This window comes from Scyliorhinus canicula, chromosome 13 (assembly GCF_902713615.1).
Source record: "Scyliorhinus canicula chromosome 13, sScyCan1.1, whole genome shotgun sequence".
NCBI lineage: Eukaryota > Metazoa > Chordata > Chondrichthyes > Carcharhiniformes > Scyliorhinidae > Scyliorhinus > Scyliorhinus canicula.
Genome location: NC_052158.1, coordinates 130074512 through 130095294, shown reverse-complemented (window position 1 = coordinate 130095294; position 20783 = coordinate 130074512). Strand labels below are relative to the sequence as shown.

Here is a 20783-nt window from a genome sequence, read left to right as displayed (position 1 = left end):
AGTGTAATAGGAACACAATGGGATTTGTGGACTCAAAATCCACACTTGTTTTAATTTATGATAAATTCCTAACAATATCAGCAAGTACACACATGGAAGGCTTCAGAACTAGTTGAGAACTGTGGTACAACTATTTTAGGGCCATTTCCCAGTGGCAAAAAAATTCCCACCCAAGAATTTGACCATAAAACTGCTGACAGGCTCATTTTCTGTTCGAAACTCACCAAAAAGCAGCAAGTGGATTTAGAAATGTTATAGCATCAAAAAGAGGATATGAGAGATATTCATAAGATTTAACCAACAATATAGATAAAGAACAAAATAATTATTTTCTTTCTGTTCATTCAGCGCCATCCCTCACTTGCCAACACTATTGGCTAATCTGTGACAAAAACATGATCCCTTGAAGAAATGGAATGATAATCTGCTCATCTTTTCACTTTCTAAACTGATCTCGTGTTTAATTTGACCGCATTCAGTGGTCAGTTTAAACGTGATGACAAATTAGGGCTCAGTAGCTGAAGCCAGCTTGAAGCAAAATGAACAATTCGTCTGAAAAGGTAGATTGGGCCAGGTTTCAACTCCCTTTATGGGAATCTTTTAAGCAAACTGAAACATTTCACAGCATGGCAAAAATCTCCATATGGGACAACACAATACCACTGAATCCAAAACAATTGCAGTTCTGTGTGGTAAAAGGGAAAATGGACAATTACTCAGCTATGAAACAGCAGTTGAATTAAGACTGATGCAATCGCCAACTTACGCACCAACAGTGAGGCAGATGCTATATATTTGACTGAGCAGAAAAACATGTTAAGAACCAAATTAATGCCTGCGTCCCCTGCCAATCTACACTTCCTGACAATAACTGTTAGACATTACAGATCTCAAAATTGCCTGAAAAGGTACAGATTCCTATGACCTTTTCCCACCTGGGAATGAGATGCTATGATCAATATATATTCACGCTGGCTTCTAACCAAAATTATTATTCCTGGTCGGAAACACAGCCCACAGATAGGTAGAACACTATCACTGTATTTCCTGAAGAAGTGAAAATGAACAATGAACTATCTATCTCCAGGTCGGAAATTTTTGCCTGTTGTATTGGTTTCAGACATTGGAAATGACACCAAACCTCCTGCTTCAGAAGAATACTTAATCAAAAGAACCTGAAAGTTATCAAAGGAAACTCATGAAAAGATAAATTCCACAAATTGTTGTGAAAGCACCAACCGGTATCAGAGTGGGCTTCACACACATTTATTGCACAATATCTGTTTTGTTAAAAACGGAAGGTCGAGATGCTTCCATTTATCTACCCAACATGGCTCTTTATCTTTTCAGTTTATTCATAGGCTGTGGATGCCACTGGAAAAGCCAGCATTAATGCCCATTCTTAATTGCTCTTAAGGAGATGATAGTGAGCTGATGTCCTGAACTGCTGCTGTCTCGATGGTGTGGGCACGCCACATTGGTGTGAGGGAGAGAGTGCCAGCATGTTGACCCAGTGATAATGAAGGAACAGCGTTACATTTCCCAGTCAGTTTGATGTGTGACCTGGAGGTGAACTTGCTGTGGTGTTCCTGGATCCAGGGTTACATTCAGCCTCCATCCTGAACTCCGGAGGTATTCCCAACATCTGCACGTCATGATATTCCAAAGATGTTTCTTGCTGGCATCATAGACCATCTGCCTTGGGGTGCTGTCGGGCCTTCATCCCATAATGGGATGCAAATGAGCTTCATTCCAACCCGCCACGGCAGGAACGAGCGGAAGATCCCACTGTAAATTCACGTCAGCTAGAAAACAATTTCTGGGCCTCCTGCCATATTCTTCCCCCACACCTAATTGAAGACAGAAGCACGCCTCCCTGATCTGTTGGCTGAACAGGGAATCTGCAACTTGGCAGCCTTGACTGTGCCACCAATAGAAGTGGTCACTACTGACGCTGCAGGAATGCAGGGAAAAGAGAGTGCCTTCATGCTAAGCAGCTCTTGAAGGCAAGGTAAGCTTTTCATAAACTGTGCCCATCAGGGGTCTGGCAATCAGCGGTGGGGGATGGGGGGGGGGGGGGGGGGGGGCGGCGTGCATCTTCCAGTGACACTGCTGTTGCCTCGGGATGCCAATGACGGCCACTCAGTGGGTCGTAGAGCAGCCATACAGGTCGCCCCATTATATTGGTAATGCTCCATGGTGGGAGGAAAGGTTTCCCGCCCGGCACCTTCTGACGCTTTTCCAAAGCCTGTCACCTCGCAGACTGTCTCCAGAGAGCTGGCGCGATCCGACACGTCAGTTCCTTCGTTAGACATCATTTCATTACAGGAAGACGTTTTACCTGAAAATCTTTCTCTCCATTTTATTGATTTGGTTCCTGCCAATAATTTAGCACTATTTACTTTATACTAAAAATAGCAGCCTAACGGAAACGTTATTATTCTTTCTATTGAAGGGATACACGTTGAAATTGGCACGGTCATGAGCCAACAAACAGTTCCCTGCGTTGAATAAATAAAATGGTCAGGCTGAATAATTTATGACTGTGCTGAAACCAGCCTGGTCAAGTGTACGGGCCATCTGTGATAGATGTAACTACTTTGTTAATTATTTAAATTGATTTTATGAATAATTTATAGCAGTACAACAATTGGGTTATTGTATAACGTAAGCATACTAATTTGTGGATTGTAGTTTATCAACCCGTGGGTAAAATAATCCCCAAATTATCTCTTAAAGTTACGCAATTGCTCAGCCTCTTGAGTAATGGCTTGCATGGTTTCGGCCATTTAATACATCCTCGTTCCTCAGTTGGGGAAAAAAACAGCTGAATGCCAGCAAAGCTGCTTCTTAAAAGTTTCTGGGGATTTTTGCCGTTTTCATCCTGCGCCACAAGTCTAACCAGGTATTAATCATTTTGTGGAAATCAAAGTGTAAACATGGGGTGAAATTCTCACCTCGAGACGCCCCAAGTGATCGGGCGGAGAATCGGGCGTCTGGCCAAAATCGAGGTCTGCCCCCAATGCCAATTTGGGCACCCTGCTCTGGTCCCTCGCTGGTGGCGATAACGAGGTTTGCGGCCTGCTCCGGCGGTGGCATGCAAAACCTACATTTCCTTGAATTTAAGTGTGATTAGCAAGTTGGACATAGTATGGTCTGACCAGCCCCGATGCTCCTCTCAGTCAGCTGTCTCGCGGGTGTGAATTACTACAAGTATTTACAAATGGGGACTGGGCACCATGGGCTGGATTCTCCTTACCCCGACGCCAACCAGCATGGTAAGTACCCCTTACCCTGGTGTCGGGCTGGAGAATCCAGTTCCACGCATGGAACCAGGACTGGTGCCGGTTCCTCGATTCTCCGGCTGCCGAAAAGCGGTGTACCCGGGAAGTATGCCACGCCCTGTATTCCCCACCTGCGGCCATTGACAGAGGCCCCCCCCCCCCCCCCCGGCTGAAGTCCCGATGGCGTGGCTCACTCATGGTCCTGCCATTCGGAATACTCGCGTGGCGGCTGCGGACTCAGTCCACGGCCGCCATGGTGGGGGTCGGGCCGATTGGAGGGCAGGGGTTGCCTCATAGGGGACCAGGTATTTTTAAGCGGGTGGTCCGGTTCGGGTGCGCGGCCAATGGGGGGGCGCTATTTCCGCGGTCCAGCTCCGTGGTCTGAGCCTCCCACACCGACACCCCCCCCCTCCCCACCATCACCAGCTCCCCCCCTCACACACCACCCAGAACATCTTCTGCACCCAGGTCAGCCCTTCCCTCACACCCTTTGGACAGAGGACCGAGGCAGTTCATAACGTCAGTAAAACAGGTGTTGTGATATATACAAGTTTTGTACCCTAGCTCTATCGCCAACCTTTGTGCTTCACCCATACCAACTGCTGTTTAGCTTTCTAATTTTCCGTGTCCTAATGCTCCGTCTAGGTGGGTCCCCAGGCGGAACATCAGGGGCTGGAATCTCCGCCGGCAGGATGCTCCATTTTGCCAGCAGCCCAGGGATTTCTTGATGGCGTGGGGCTGTCCCACAATGGGAACCCCGATTGACCAGCCGGCGTAACGGAGCTTCTCGCCGGCGAGCTGAAACAGAAATGTGGCGCGGCGGGATGGAAAATCCAGCCCACGATGTGGAGGCAGCCATCTGCATATCCCGGCCTGTGATCTGGGTCCCCTTTGGCAGCTGTCCTCTGAAGTGACTGGGCCTGGATGGGACGTGGTGACACCCTGTTCTGCTTGTTCCCCGTCAGGTCAACTAGGGACAGGTGGGGTGGGGGGGGGGGGGGGGGGGGGGGGATTCAGAAGCGCTGCAGTGTTCCAGCACATCCCCTGTGAGTCATCGGCACGGGCCCCATCACTTGCTCTTCCCTTGGAGTGCCCGATGGTCCCCTGGTGACTCCTTGGGCAGGTGGTGCAGCCGGAGCGAGTTCCACAGTCTTCGCCGTCAGCTGACATAACCAGCCCTGGAGGCCCACTCTCCTCTCAGCCATGGTGTCAATGCTCATGGTCATGGAGCCTGGGGCTGTGCCACATAACCTCGGGGACTATGTCACATCCCTCTGAGACTGTCCCATGTCACTCAGTGACCATGCCAGTTCCTTCCATGATAGGCTCAGGTCAAACCGTGCCAGGCCAATACTCTCGATGCATGCAGCCATGGCCCGTTGTGACTGGGCCACGCTCTGAAGCCCTGCTTCAATATCCATGTGGCTCTGGCTGCCTGTGACATAGCTGCTCTGTTCTGTGTCTCAGGTCTTGGACATCATGACCCATGGTCGTGCCCTCGCACCCAAGGCTTCCACCGCAGATGCCACACGTGCGGTGTTGGCCTGGGTGGCACGCATTGTCACAAACGGACTGATGCTCTGGGGTGTTGTGGGATTGCGGCTGGGAGCGAGGCTCCGTAGATGGTCCCGCCTTGTTGCCAGGTGAGTTGCGGAGCTGCGGCTGGGGCGAGGGGCACCAGATGGTCCCGCCTCATCGATAGGTGATCCTGCAAGACACAAGACAAGAAGCATGGTGATTTCGCGGGTAGACATGGTATGGGGGGGGGGGTTCACGTGCCATAGGGTCATTGCAACTCATTGGGGGCTCACTTGGTTGTCCCATGCCGATCTCCAAACCCACCAACCTGGTCCATCGCCCTCTACTCCACGATGGTATGGGACCACAGGTCCGGGTTGCCCCCTCCAGTCTTCTCCTGCACCCAGTGGTTGTGGGCCGCTCCCTCCTGGGGTACAGATAATGCACAATGTGTATTGGACACAGGCAGCACAGGGGGTCCACAGCAGGGCACCTGGCTATGCAGGTTTTGACATGTGCTGCAGGGTGGGGTGCATGTGGGCTGCCGGCCAGTGGGGTCCAATCGCCCTCGAGGATTGAGGGGTGGGTTACGGGAGTGTGGGACGAGGGTGAAGCCAGGGGCACAGTGGTGGTCACTCACCATGGCTGGCTTGGGGGAATTGCCCATCCTCACCCAGCACCGCCTCCTGGTCCACCTGGTGGGGCCGCATGTGGGCGGAGGGGGGGGAAGTGATGGGTGTAGGCTTGACGTTTGTGGGACGAGGGTGGTGTCAGGGGAATGGTGACTCACCTGAGCCATCCTGAGGAGTTTGGGCTACTTTTTACGGCACTGCTGTCCGATCCTCACAGTGGGGCCCATGCATTTACGGCCTCTGCATCTCCGCCCAGGCCCGGTTGACATCGGAGGGTGACAGCCTCCTTCCCACCCCAGGAAACAGGGTGTCCCACCTCTCCTCCACAGCACCCAGCAATATCTCCACTCTCCAGGGTGCCATCTTCTTTGCTGGGCTGAGGTTGTATGGGGAGTTAATTGCTTATGTGCAGCTGCGGCTTGTCAGGCTCTCCTGTGCCATTCCTGACCCCAGCGAATCACACGCTGACATGCGTTGGAATGGCACTAATTCAACGTGGCGCAGATGCTGGCCCATTTTCATGTCCTGAAAGACTCTGGCAGTCGCTCCCCCCCCCCCCCCCCAACACACCACCCCATTGGGACCATGGAACACCCGCCATTCAGTCCCAACGTCACCACTTAGTCTGTCAAACGGAGAATCCAGCCCACTGTCATTCATACAAATATTCACACATACCTTCTCCCACTTTCAAGGTATAATTGCTTGCTACCTTGGCTGTTTAGTTGATGTGCAACTGATTCTATCACCGACTGATGGATTTCTGTCTCCAGAACAGCTTCTTTCTGTTGTAAAAGCACCGAGGGAAAAGCAAAACAATTACAATTTATAATTGTTGCAGTCTCTTTTGTAGCAGGCCTATTATTTCTTAGATGAGTTGATACTTTTGGTTGAAGTGAAGGTCTTCAGAAGAGAATAATTTTTGGTGAGCTGCAAAGCATCTTGTAGTCAACTTTCCAGGAGACTGGTTCTCAGGTGAATTTGAAGTTGGAATAGATTAGGGAGCGTTCTTCACCCACTTTCAGGGTATAGTTGCTTGCTACCTTGGCTGCTTAGTTGATGTGCAACTGATTCTATCACTGACTGATGGATGTCTGCCTCCAGAACAGCTTCTTTCTGTTGTAAAAGCAGGCATAAAACACAGCTGTCTCACCAACATTTCAAGTCCAAAGTCCTTTTCCAAAATAAATTGGGTGACTAGCTTGAATATACATCCTGTGTATATTTCACACCTTGAGAGTTTGAGACAGCCAGGGCGCGATTCTCCCAGCCAGGGAGAAATCGTAAGGCTGGCGTCAAAACCGGGCGCGTTTGACGCCAGCCTCCCCCTCCCCGACCGGGAACTGATTCTGGTCCCCGGTCGGGGCTAGTATGCCGCGGCCGTGAACTCCGGCATCGCGGGCTTAACGAATTTCGTTAAGCCCGCTTGCCAGAGTTTGCGCCGGCTGACGCGTCACATGACATCAGCCGCGCATGCGCGGATTGGAAGACTCCAACCCGCGCATGCGCGGATGACGTCAAAGAGTGCGCAGGAATCTGACCCGCTGCCCGCGATCGGTGCCCACCGATCGCGGGCCCATGGCACCCTTGGCACGGCCATGGTACTGCCGTGCCAATCGGTGCCATGGTTTTCAAAATCGTGACTTTACGGCCGTTTTTACGAACGGCCAGACCAGGTGTGTTTGCCGTTCGTAAAAATGGCCGTAAAGGGCTTGGAATTCGGCCCATCAGCCAGCTGAGAATCGCTGCAGGCCGTAAAAAAACGGCGGCAGCGATTCGTGTCGGGTGTTGGGCTTGGGGGGGGGGGGGGGGAGAATAGCGGGAGGGCGTCGGACTAGCGTGGCCGTAAAAATTTACGACCCCCGCTATTCTCCGCACCGTCGTGAGTGCGGAGAATTGCGCCCCCAGTCTTTGTATCTGAATGACTCATTGGGCGCGAGGGTCTTTGAGAGGGTCAGTGCAGACCCGATGGGCCAAATAGCCTCTTTCTGCACTGCAGTGATTCTATGATTTCCAATGTTCATCTTACTGCATTCATGTACATTTTTGCTCATTTCTGTTCCTGTTGCAGAGCTTGTTCACAGATGAGAGTCCATATTGGGAGAGGTCAATTTTTTCCACAAGACTTCATATCCAAGATGGGTGGAAAGTCAGATTGGATGTCCTGGGAGTTCAGGATGCTCCTGAATTCCCCCAATATTCTGTTGTCTGAAGCTGTACCAAATGTCCATTCCATAGACCCACATATTGTGTATCAGTTTTCTAAATTCAAATTACCATTTACGGTCCATTATCGACAGTTTCTTAGTAGTTTTACCTTCTGGTACAATTATGGGTCAGAACTTCCAAGCTGCACATTTTTCGCCTACTCTTCCAACCTGAGCTTGGTGAGTAATGAGCAGCACAGCAACTCTGCACACTTCCCAGTGCAGGTAGCCCCATCCGGGCAAGTGAAGCCATGCCCCCTCTTTATGGCACCAGCTGCCGTGAACCAGGTAAGTTTAAAAGTCCGAGCCGACAATTAGAAGCCAAGGAGAAGGTCAATGTGCAAGGTAAGTGGGTGAGGGTTTAAAGTGATCAGGGGAGTGTTGGCTGGTCATTGGGTGGTGAAGGGATGGTCAAGTAGTCAGGGAGGAGTCGGGGGGGGGGGGGGGGGGGGGGGTTGGGTCAAGTGGCTAATTGGCAGCAGTGAGGCCACGAGAGCAGTTGGGGCTGAGGAGGCTAGTTGGGGGTTTGGGTGTGTGATCTGGGAATGGAGAAGTTAGAGAGTCTGGAGGGCAGTTGGGGAAGGTGGGGAGGGTTTCAGGGGGGTGAAAGGCAAGTCATTGGTCGGGGTATAGTTGGGGGTTCGGGAGAGTATTTGCAGTTTATTTTATTCTTTCATGGGATGTGGACATCGATGCCCATGGGGTCCTGGGATTCACCTTGGGACGGAGGAGCAGCTGGTTCAAGCCCCGGCTGCCCCTGCATTATCTGGCTCTGCCAGCCCTGGTGGTTCCCCATGATCTGTACCATCATGTCAACACTCTCAGCGATGCTCCTCAATGACTGGGACATGTTCTGCAGCGCCTTGGCCATTCCCATCTGAGAGCGGGACATGTCCCGCAGAACCTCACCAAGGTCAGCCTGGTACTGGGTGACATCCCCCTGTGAGTCGGACATTCTGCCGAGACCCTCAGCTATGGCCGTTACTGACTGCACACTGCATTGGACACCTTCACTCATGGTGCTGACATCATGCACTAGGCTCGCTACTGCGGTCACAATCCCAGCAGTGTTGGCCTCAGTGCACGCATTGCCGGTGACAGCTCCTGCGCCAGTAGTCTCTGGGACTCCTCCAAATGGCTATGGATCTGCTGCCGTGACGCTAACATCTCCCTCTGAATCTCCCGGCCGCACCCTATCGTCTCCATCAGCTCCAGGATGACCTCTTCCACAGGCTCAGTATAAGGCTGGGACCCAGCTGAGTCCTGGGATCCAGCAGCCCTCCGGCCGCTGTCTCAGCAGCGTGATGCCCACCAGAATGTCTCCCAGAAGCTTGACCACTTACATTTCCCACCGAGGTGCCTGGTGGAGGGTGGGGATGACAGCTGTACCATGACTATTATGGCGGCATCCTCGGAGCTTTCCTCTGAGGTGTTCTCATGGGAGACTGGAGAGGGGGCCACCCGGGATGGGCTGGCGCCATCAGCTGGAGGACCTGTGGGAGAATGGACATGTGGTCAATGGGAGGGATGTGCCAGTCAGAAAGGCAATAACAATTCATGTTTCACAGGTCCATTAGTTGGGGCCTGGTGGTTCCTCACCTCTGCTGTGTCCACCAGCTTCTGCATTGGTGATTGCTCTGTCCTCAGCAACATCAGTCATTTCCAGGGGCCCGCTCCTCAAAGGAGGTGAGGATTCTTATATCTGGTCCCAAACCGCCAGTTTGGACCCTCTCCTCGCAATTGTGGGAGAGCTTTTCCTGAGGAGACAGAGAGGGATTCATTAGCCATATGTGTGGTTCACAGTGGTGGGGGTGGTGGTGTGGAGGATGGGTTGGTGTGGTTGAAGAGGGTGTGTGGGGAGAGTGTTGCGTGGGTTGAAGGGGGAGGGGAGATGGAGGGAGGGTTAGGGGTCGCATGGAGAGTTGGGGGTGGATGCTCGCGTGGGGCAGAAAGGTCTCGGGGGCGGGTGGGGGGCATTTTGGTCGACTCACTCGTGCTGCCCATTGTAGATCGTTGACCTTTTTCCGGAACTGGAGGCCAGTCCTGGTCACACTCACGGCGCTCTCAGTCGCCGCCACCTCATCCCAGGCGGTACTGGCTGCCTTATGGCTGACCCTCCAGGTCGCTCGCGGAAGATCCCTCCTGACCTCCACTGCCTTTAGGAGCCCCCCCCCCCCAGGTCAACATCCCCGAATCTTGGTGTCAGTCTCAGCACCGTTGCTGAGAGCTGGGTGGGGTTGGCTGAGCAAGTGCTGCTTAAGTGTTGCTCGCCCTTGTTAGCGGTGAGCTGGTTAGCTGGTTAGCTGGTGAGCGTGGTGCCAGCAAATTGGCTGGTGAGCCTTCATTTGTGGCAAAAGGCCCATGGAGCCTCGTTAAGTGGGTCGATTAACATTGAATAGCAATGCTGACCTCGACAGGCCGAGCACCGGGATGCTCGTGGCAGTTCCCACTCGCTACTGCACTTAGAAATTTTTCCAGAGAATCGCGCCCTATATTCTCAGGCTTTGTCTTTGGGAGAAGGAGTACCCAGACTCTACGTAGATGGGATGAACCGATTTTGGAGGGAATCAGCTTGATTGGTTAACTGGCACCAATAGGTTTGACAAGGACAGTGTTCTGCCTGGCAACAGTCAGTGATTGGTTCTTGCTGGGTAATGCTTCTGAGAGATTTTTCCAGAATTGATCAGACCTCAGAAGTGAAAGGTGCTTTTTGTTTTCTCTCTGTTGTCTTCTGCCTGCTGTCTATAGGTGGAAGCTGGAGATGTTGTGTATCAAAATCAGCAGCTTGTTGCCCTTCAGGGGCTAAAGTAAAAGAAATGCAGCGGGATTCTCTGTCAGCGGGATCCTCCCCTTCGCCTGCAGCGCACCCATGCCGCAGGTTTCCAATGGCATGGGGGTGGCCATAATGGGAAACCCCATTGGTCAGGTGCGGGAACAGGGAATCCTGCTGCTGGCGAGGGGCGTGGAGCACCGGAAAATAGGGTTGGCGGGATGGAGAAGTCTGCCCTTGATCTATTGTTTTGAAAGTAGTGAATGTCTAGAATACCCTTTGCTGTGAACTTGAAATGAGGCTGAGTCTGCAGGGAAGGTAGACAACCTTGTCTGAGAAGATTATATCAAGCCTGCAGCAAAGGAAGTACCAAACGGATAGCCTGAACTTCAGGAAGAAATTGACTGGAAGTCATCCCTGTGAATCTAAGATCCCTATCCTTTTTATGAATATTTTATTTCCCTTTCCACCACCCTTTCCCTTCTTTATGGTGTGTGTGTGTGTAAAGAACGGGGCGAGTTAGAAACAGGTGGGAGGTTGGGAAATGGGTAATAAATAGCCAGCTATTTTTTCTGCCTGTTTAATTAAATATACTGTTCATAATAAAAGGTTATTTGTGTTCAAAAGTTACAAACTTGATGACTATAGTTTGTTGGACTCAACCAAATACGTAGGCTATTTAAATTAATCTAATTTCACTGCTGTTGTGACTCTGGGTCAAGTGAGGCTGGAATTGACCGGCACTATCTCAAGGTGTCGTAACAATGTTCAAAGTCATGAGCGGTCAGGGCAGAGCAGATAGGGGAGATACTGTTATATTTGGAAGAAGAGTTGAGAAATAGAGGACACATCTAGATTTCCATTGATTGGCAAGAGAACTAAAAGTGAGATCAGGAAAAATGTTTTTACACGGTGCGTGTTTATGATCAGGAATGCACTACTGTGACTGTGGTTGAGGCAGATTGAATCGTGACATTTGTTATGACCAGATGATGAGGGGTGAGCTGGTTCCACTCTTTAAGTTTCTCTTTTATGAGGATATTCCTTTTCTGAATCAGAATGCATTTTAACTATTTAAACTGTGAACAATAAGGAGTCAATCAAACAAGGTTCCCCACGGTAGGCTATTGCAGAAAATACGGAAGTATGGGATTGAAGGTGATTTAGCGGTTTGGATCAGTAATTGGCTAGCTGTAAGAAGACAGAGGGTGGTGGTTGATGGCAAATGTTCATCCTGGAGTTCAGTTACTAGTGGTGTACCGCAAGGATCTGTTTTGGGGCCACTGCTGTTTGTCATTTTTATAAATGACCTGGAAGAGGGTGTAGAAGGATGGGTTAGTAAATTTGCAGATGACACGAAGGTTGGTGGAGTTGTGGATAGTGCTGAAGGATGTTATAGGTTACAGAGGGACATAGATAAGATGCAGAGATGGGCTGAGAGGTGGTAGATGGAGTTTAATGTGGAAAAGTGTGAGGTGGTTCACTTTGGAAGGAGTAACAGGAAGGCAGAGTACTGGGCTAATGGAAAGATTCTTGGTAGTGTAGATGAACAGAGAGATCTCGGCATCCAGGTACATAAATCCCTGAAAGTTGCCACCCAGGTTAATAAGGCTGTTAAGAAGGCATATGGTGTGCTAGCCTTTATCAGTAGGGGGATTGAGTTTTGGAGCCACGAGGTCATGCTGCAGCTGTACAAAACTCTGGTGCGGCCGCACCTGGAGTACTGCGTGCAGTTCTGGTCACCACATTATAGGAAGGATGTGGAAGCTTTGGAAAAGGTTCAGAGGAGATTTACTAGGATGTTGCCTGGTATGGAGGGAAGGTCTTACGAGGAAAGGCTCAGGGACTTAAGGTTGTTTTCGTTAGAGAGGAGAAGGCTGAGAGGTGACTTAATAGAGACATATAAGATAGTCAGAGGGTTAGATAGGGTGGACAGTGAGAGTCTTTTTCCTCGGATGGTGATGACCAACAGGAAGGGACATAGCTTTAAATTGAGGGGTGGTAGATATAGGACAGATGTCAGAGGCAGTTTCTTTACTCAGAGAGTAGTAGGGGTGTGGAACGCCCTGCCTGCAACAGTAGTAGACTCGCCAAATTTAAGGGCATTTAAGTGGTCACTGGATAGACATATGGATGAAAATGGAATAGTGTAGGTCAGATAGGCTTCAGATGGTTTCACGGGTCGGCGTAACATCGAGGGCCGAAGGGCCCGTACTGCGTTGTAATGTTCTATGTTCTATGAGTCAAAGAAAGAGCAAATTTATTCACCGAGAAAAATAATACGAATGCATGTCAGGTATTCAGCCCTCATGTAATCATAATAAGGGGATCAGGGGTTGTGGGGAGAAGGCAGGAGAATGAGGATGAGAAACAGATCAGACATGATTGACTGGTAGGGCAGACTTGATGGGTCGAATGCTCCTATGTTATATAGTCACACACACACATACACATCAATGATAAGGTGCATTAGAATCCAGTTTTTAAAAAAAATGTAAATAATGTAAAAAATGTCCTTTCATTGCCCTTAAGACATAACTCTTAAATGCTGATTAGGCCAATTTAGCTGGTTAGCTGGTTTCTTGGATGCCGTCAGATGTGGAAAATGTTGTAATTATTGTGAGATCTCGGTTCGCTGGTAGATTTCTGGTGGAGTCGCTTCTCAAACCAGGCAACATGATTATTTCAAAATAGCAAGAGAGTGTGGGAACAGCCTCCAGCTTGCTTCCTCTGATGAAGACTTTCTTGACACCATCTGTGTCACTTGCAATCTCTCACTAATGGCTGGCAGCCTTGCGTTGAAATACTTCACCCATTATGTATTTCCAAGAGGTTTTGAGGGGGTTTGTCTGTGGCAGTCATTGTTTCAATATCCAGTACTTCTCATTTTTAAAACCTCTTCCTTAGACTGTTATGAATTTTGATGGGCGTCGGAATTATAACAAATGTCTCTCTCTTTTCACTCCCTTAAGGGTGTTTTTTATTTTGCTTTCTTACCTTCACCTTGGAATGCGGCCTTCCATTTTTAAGCAGTTTGCTCTGTCTCAGTTCAAACTGCTACATTTCCAGTCAGCTAACAGTTGGAAGATTATATTATTAAACATAAAAGCCTTGCAACATTTATGAAAAGGAATTGGATCAGGGTCCTTAAGATGTCCCAAAGTGCTAACACTGCAACTGGTTTGTGGAGAGAGGCACAGGGTAGGGTGAAGTGAAGCGACAATGGGATTGGAGAACAATCTCTTGTGATAACAGAGCTGTATGAAACATCAAGTAAAAAGAAATTAAACTAAGAGGAAAAAGCAAGGCAGTTGAACTAGCTAAATTTCTCTTGCTGGCTGGTTTAGCTCACCAGGCTAAATCGCTGGCTTTTAAAGCAGACCAAGCAGACCAGCAGCACGGTTCGATTCCCGTACCAGCCTCCCCGGACAGGCGCCGGAATGTGGCGACTAGGGGCTTTTCACAGTAACTTCATTGAAGCCTACTCGTGACAATAGGGGCAATAGGACAAGAGGGGCAGCACGGTAGCATGGTGGTTAGCATAAATGCTTCACAGCTCCAGGGTCCCAGGTTCGATTCCCGGCTGGGTCACTGTCTGTGCGGAGTCTGCACGTCCTCCCCGTGTGTGCGTGGGTTTCCTCCGGGTGCTCCGGTTTCCTCCCACAGTCCAAAGATGTGCGGGTTAGGTGGATTGGCCATGCTAAATTGCCCGTAGTGTCCTAAAAAGTAAGGTTAAGGGGGGGTTGTTGGGTTACGGGTATAGGGTGGATACGTGGGTTTGAGTAGGGTGATCATGGCTCGGCACAACATCGAGGGCCGAAGGGCCTGTTCTGTGCTGTACTGTTCTATGTTCTAATAAGCGATTTTCATTTTTTATTTCTTGCAAAGGACTAGCTCAGACGCAACAGACTAAAAGACCTCCTTCTGTGCAGTAACCATTTCATCATTCTATTTCAGGATTCAGCAAGCTATTTCCCAAACGGAGACTGCCCAGATTCCACAAAAAAAGATTCCTTTAATTTTCCCAACACTTTCCCTTTGCAAGTGGCAGGGGAATATGCAAAACTAAAAATAAAACACTTCTTTTTCATCTGCACAATACAATTAGTGATATATAGGAGGCAAAATTTACCAGGAAATTGGAAAGTTTTTCAAGGCTTAATATGGGTGGATTGAGTGACATGACTGTTAAATGGGTTACTGTGACATAATAATGCTTGATAACTGGTATGCATGCTACAATTATGAGGGAAGAACAGTTCCACCAAAGCCTTGAATATCTTCTCAATGTCTAATTGAATCTTTCACTTCAGAGTCAGCATCCTGTCTTCCTACATCATTTGTAGTTAATGAATTTAATTAGAACCTCTGAATCTAGCCCTGCATCTGTCTCCATTTTTTCACTCTGTCACCTGTACAGTGTACATCACAGTCTCACATTCACATTCATCTGTAAATCTGGCAATTCAAAGCAATGAATGAAAATTCGGACATCTTACATTTAAATCCTGATCAAAGATTTTGAGCAATGCTTCAGCAATCTATTAAAAAAACTCTGCTAATGTTCTGACACACTTGCTTAACAATCTGCCAATAACTTGTAATATATTCCTATACTTTAATCAAGACCTCCATCAATACATACATAGAGAGAAACACTTGCATTTATATAGCATCGTTTATGTCCTCAATATGTCCCAAAGTGCAAACACTACAACTAGTTTGTGGAGGGAGGTGCACGGTAAGATGAGGTGCAGTGACAATGGGATTGGAGACCAATCTGAGGGGATGATAGAGCTGTGTGCTGCATCACTCCATTCTATTTTTTTCCCCCACATTGCGTTACTTAGAAACATTTTCCTCTCAGTGTCTTGCTGTCATTGGCCCTTGTCATTTCAGGCTGAGCACTGCTTTCTGATTGCAATGAGGGAATTGGTGTTCACCAGGAAGTCTCTGAGGTTTGCAGGTGGGTGGAAGGTCCATGGGTTTTACTGTCATCTTTGAACCTCTCCAGATACAAGATTAAAACTTATAAACTGCTGGTTAGTTGTTCAGTTATGCATATATCTGGATCCCACCAATGTTCTTTTTTTTAATTTAGAGTATCCAATTATTTTTTTTTCAATTAAGGGGCAATTTAACGTTGCCAATCCACCTATCCCGCACACCTTTGGGTTGTGGGGGTGAAACCCACGCAGACATGGGGAGAATGTGCAAACTCCACACGGACAGTGACCCAGGGCCGGGATTCAAACCTGGGTCCTCAGCGCCGCAGTCCCTGTGCTAACCATTGCGCCACATGCCACCCTGGGATCCCACCAATGTTGGCAACTTTGTGTTGATTAAGAAGAGGAGGAGCTTCCAGAGTTGAGAAAATGTTTGGAATATCTTGTGTTGTCGTCTTTTTTTCTCTCACTTACTTCTGGTCTCTTCTAATAACTTGTGTGAGGCTGGTACGGGAATCAACCATATGTTCTGTGTACATCATTACAATGGTTACATCACAGAACATAACATTCTCTTTAAGAACTGAGGAGTTAAGATTTGAATCTCAACATTCCCGGTTATAACTTTTATTTCTACTATGTCAAGAGTTGAAAATATTATTTTCAGCTATGATGCTATCTTCAATACTCACAGATGTATCTTTCAGTCTGTTCTATGGATGGAGATTTATTTTCCTAATGATGGATTAAGTTCCCACAGTATCTATTTTGATAGAGATTGCGACACCTATGAGATTTGGTAACTTGGAGACCAGACAATTGATTTAGGATTTTGCAGACTGTTTCGACAGACATATTGTAGAGGGGGTTTTTCTGTATTATGAGATTGAGGGTAAATATGAATCCCCATTTTAGGATGTGACTACCTTTTGCCAAGAATAGCATTGGACATCGTAAAAGAAGTTTGAATAAGGTGGATGTAGTAATATTATCAAACAGATGTGCAACAAAAAACAAAATGAAGTGAGCTTAGAATTTTAATGTCAAGAATAATTGGAATTAATATTCTACTTGCTTGGCGGCCTACTTTACAGAAATTCTTGCACAGTAAGTTAGAACTTCCTGGCCCACTGCTGCTCTAGTGTTCTTCTGTGTCTGCCTTACTGCAGAAGGAATAGGCCATTTCATAATAGACTAGCCTTTACCAAGTGACAATGTTACTTCAAGCATTAATGAATGTTAAGGAAGATTATGTAGGTGGGCAGTTTCAGACCAGCTTTTGATTCAATAGCAATCACATGAATCCCCCTGAGTGGGCCAGGAGCAAAAAAGGGGCAGAGGAAGAAGAGCTTGGTAAATAAAGACCCACAGTCACTCACTGACAATCTGAGCCATCATCTCAGATATTGACACTACATATATTTGAGTGGCAGCATCTCCATGTGGTGAGACACTGGGCATGAATGGCCTGCAGTTAGGGGATTGACAAGGTAGCACAGATGCCAGCTCGCTTGGAAGAAGAGGTTGCACATGAGTTCTGCTGCAGGCAACTCAAATGAGGATGTCAATGGGACAGCCTAAAGAAGAAAGCTGATTGTGTCACACTGAAGCATCGGGTACATTGGTAGTCAAGCCTGAAAGTCAATGATATATGTCAAATTGGCACAGCACTTTGTACAGAGCTTGGATCCCATCCTTTACAGAATTGAACTGATGGCCAACTCCATGACAGCACTTGTGGAGCTGATCATGATGCAACATTCGATCGCTGGGCTGGGATTTTCCGATTCATGCTCACCCCGCCACCGCTGGGAGGAGCAAAAGTCCGGGTCTAAGTCTGACTCACTTGATATATTTCTGCATTTCCCCTCCAATGATGTACACAGAAAACAACCACACCCACATAAAGGTGTACCACAACACACACTCTGCTCATTCTCCCTGCCGTGCCATAGACCAAGGGGAATAGAAACCCTTGCACTCATTATTGGGACCAAGTGGTCTGAACAGAACCGTTGAAGTGAGAACCAAGTGCGTTACCATGTGCCACATCACTGTCTGCATTATCAGCTTTTGGTAACAGAAGTCCAAGCACTTTTACTAACTCAGCAACAGCCAGTATGAATCAATCAGTAATTACCCTGAAAATACTTCCGGTACACGCTCTCAGCATCCGTGCCAACAATTTACGCATATAGTGTTTGTCACATCACAGCCTACACAGAGGTTTACGCATATAATGCAGACACCATTTTGGATCCAAAATGGCACCCGTACCACTGGAAATACAGGTGCTACACAGCCACATATTAAAGATGCATTGTACCATATTTTCAATCAAGTACACTCTTAACAAATTAAACAGAAATAATTAGTCAAGTTATACAGTGCACAAGCACCTGTTAGTCAAACAAACACTAACACGCAACAAGTAAACTCACATGCAGTCAAGAACAGATGAGCTCCGCTTTACTCATACATATGTGCAATGGTGGGATAGTAAAATTCAAAAATTATGCACCACAGCCCTCTGTTATTTTAATTTCATCCAGTTGTGGAGCCTGTAAACCATTTTTATCTCACTCCTGTTGTTCTTTGAGAAAGATTTTCCACTGAAAGTGTTATTCGTGTAGCTTCTTGGCTCAGGTCTCAGATGGGACGTACGCAATTTGCATGCATCTATTGTTGGTGTGCTGATACCGTCTGTATTTCTGGCATTAGCCACAATTGGTATTTGTATTTTCTGGATGAGCTATCAGCGTGAATAACTCCTCTAATTGGGAGCTCGGTCACTCACGAGCTCCTAGTCAGTGGCTTGGGAGAGAAACGAGCTGAGTCTGCAGCAGTTTAAAGGGCAGCCCATTTTAGTCAGCACGTTGATAAAAGTAAGGTAATTAAAAATTAAAAGTAAGTGATAATTTCACTGTGTTTGTTTCTAGTTGTCTGACGGACAGCTCATTTTTCAAAGAGCATCATTAAAATACTTTAGGAGCAGCAAAGTAAGATGAGAGAAACCCTTTGCATATCTAACAGATGGCAAATACCCAAATAAATCTTTCAGGTCACATGCATTGTGGTGGCTATTAAAGTAATTGCACTGTTCATAATTCAGTGGATCTGGCTGCCATGCTGACTAGAAATATCCATCATAACCTTGTTATGTATTAAACATGCATAGTGCATAGTTACCTCACTCTCACACTGTATTACATCACTTTAAATGCTTACCAGGATTACCCACTAATCAGCAGCAACCGACACTTGTTGGTGTCCATTCTTAAGGGTACAGTTCCAATACATAAGTTTCAATGCAATGGGGTGCACCCTGGCAGGTGGATACACCTGTAAGTCATATTGCCAATTTAAATGTGTCACATTCTCAACTTGCAGAGGAAAGCACGGAACAAGATGGATGGGGTGAAACACAGACTTCCCAGCGACATCCTCTCGTCCCGATTGATGAGATGTATCTGGAGAATCAGAGACAAGGCACCATTAAGCATGCTCTGCAAAAAAGGGGGGAAACGGAGAAAATGGAGGGCTATAGACAGATTTTTAATTAGTAATTGGTTGAAGGGTTACGGAGCAGGAAAGTGGAATTGGGGCACGATTGTATCGAATGCGGAGCAGATTCAAGGGGCTGAATTGCCTACTCTTGCCCCTCGCTCTTATGTTCTTATAGACTAGTTAGCCTGACATCGGTATTTTCCAAAAAGTCTCAAAAATGCACTTACAAAATCTTAATATGGTCAGACAAAATCAACATTGTTTTAAGAAAGGGAAATTATGCTTCACTAAACTGTAGGAGTTTATTGAGAATGTAATTAGTTGGTAAATAAAGGGGAAACAGGAAATATGGTACACTGGATTTCAAAAAGGCACTCAAAAAGGTGCCACATAAAAGGTTAATACACAAGACAATGGCTCATGGAGTTGGTGGTAATATATTAGCTCGCTTAGAAGATTGGTGAATGGACAGGGAGCAAAGAGTAGGATAAAAAGGTCATTTACAAGTTGGCAGGCAGTGAACAGTGGAGAGATGCAAGGATTAGTGCTGGGACCTCAGCTATTTACAATCTATTTTAATTGACTTGGGTAAAAAGGCTATGAGTAATGTATCTAATTTTGCTGACAATACAAACTTAGATGGGAATCTAAGCTGTGGGAGGACACACAGAGGCTGCAGAGAAATATGGACAGGTTAAGTGAGTGGGCAACAAAGTGACAGATGGAATGTGATCCGAGGAAGTGTGAGGCTATTCACTTTAGTCATAAGAATAGAAAAGCAGAACTTTTTTTAAAGGAGCAAAACTTGTAAATTTTGATTTTCAGAGAGACTTGGGTGTGCTCGTACAAGGAACACAAATTTAGCATGCAGGTACAGTGACAATTCAGAAGGCAAATGGCATGAGGGCCATTTTGCAATGGGATTAGAGTAGAAAAATAAAGAAGCCGTGCTACAATTGTATAAGACTTTGATGAGACACATACAGGAGTGCTGTGCTGTGGAGCTTGGGTCTCCACATCTAAGGAAGGAAATAGTTGCCGTGGAGGCAGTACAGTGAACGACCATTAAATTAGTTCCAGGAATTGGAGGGTTATTCTATGATGAGAGGAAGAGTAACTTGAGCCTATTCTCTCTGGAGTTTAGAAGAATGAGAGTGTGGTGAATTCATACTGTATTGTAATTCACACTGTATTGAAATGCATAGTATTATGTCCTTGTGGGCTCTGTATGTGAGCCGTTGCGCAGCTCTGCCCATAGGGGGAGATGAGGAGCTTGTACAGGGCTCCACCCTTCGCTCCGCCCATGGCTCCGCCCATGGCCCCTCCCACTACAGGAAGTATAAGGTGCTGCAGCCGTGAGCCTGCTCTCAGTTCTTCTGGTCGCAGGCAGGGTCTGTTTAACTCAGCTTTGAATATATTCAATAACCCAGCCTCCACTGCTATCTGGGGGAGAGAATTCCAATGATTAAGGACCCCTAGGGAAGAAATTTCTCCTCATCTCTGTCTTAAATGGGAGAGCTCTCAAGCTGGGTGCATACGTTGGCTTCACTGAGTGCACCACGAACCAGTCATACAGCCAACTGGGCTGACCAACCCCCCCAACATATAAAGTAGTGTACTTTGTATTGGTGCAAGTTTAATTTTTCTTGTCCTTCTAAACAGAGTCAGCTATGTTCCTGATACAGATTGGTTGACTATGGAGCTATTTATTTTTGCAAACTGGTTTTATCTGCTATAATTTTGATGTTGTTGCAGGGGAACCCAGTCAAACACACTGTGGATATTAATGAAAATTGATCGAAGGAACATTAAGTGCTTAGGAGATTGAGTAAACAAAGGCAGTGATGAATATTAACTGTTAAGTTATTTGGCTTCAGGGACACTTTGGCCTTTATTATTCTATTGCGTTAATCAACATT

General features: G+C 47.2%; 1 protein-coding gene across 2 annotated transcripts in view; it reads right to left on the bottom strand.

Moving 5' to 3' along the window:
• LOC119975498 (SPHK1 interactor, AKAP domain containing) overlaps positions 1-20783 on the bottom strand; it is a 545083-nt gene that overhangs the window by 362238 nt on the left and 162062 nt on the right. Inside the window, exon 1 of one of the 2 annotated variants that reach the window (XM_038815239.1) lies at positions 15832-15870. The exons of the other annotated variant lie outside the window; for it this stretch is intronic. The gene's annotated coding sequence lies outside the window, so the exon portion shown is untranslated. Of the gene's footprint in view, positions 1-15831; positions 15871-20783 lie in introns of those variants that run through there. 2 annotated transcript variants of the gene reach the window in all.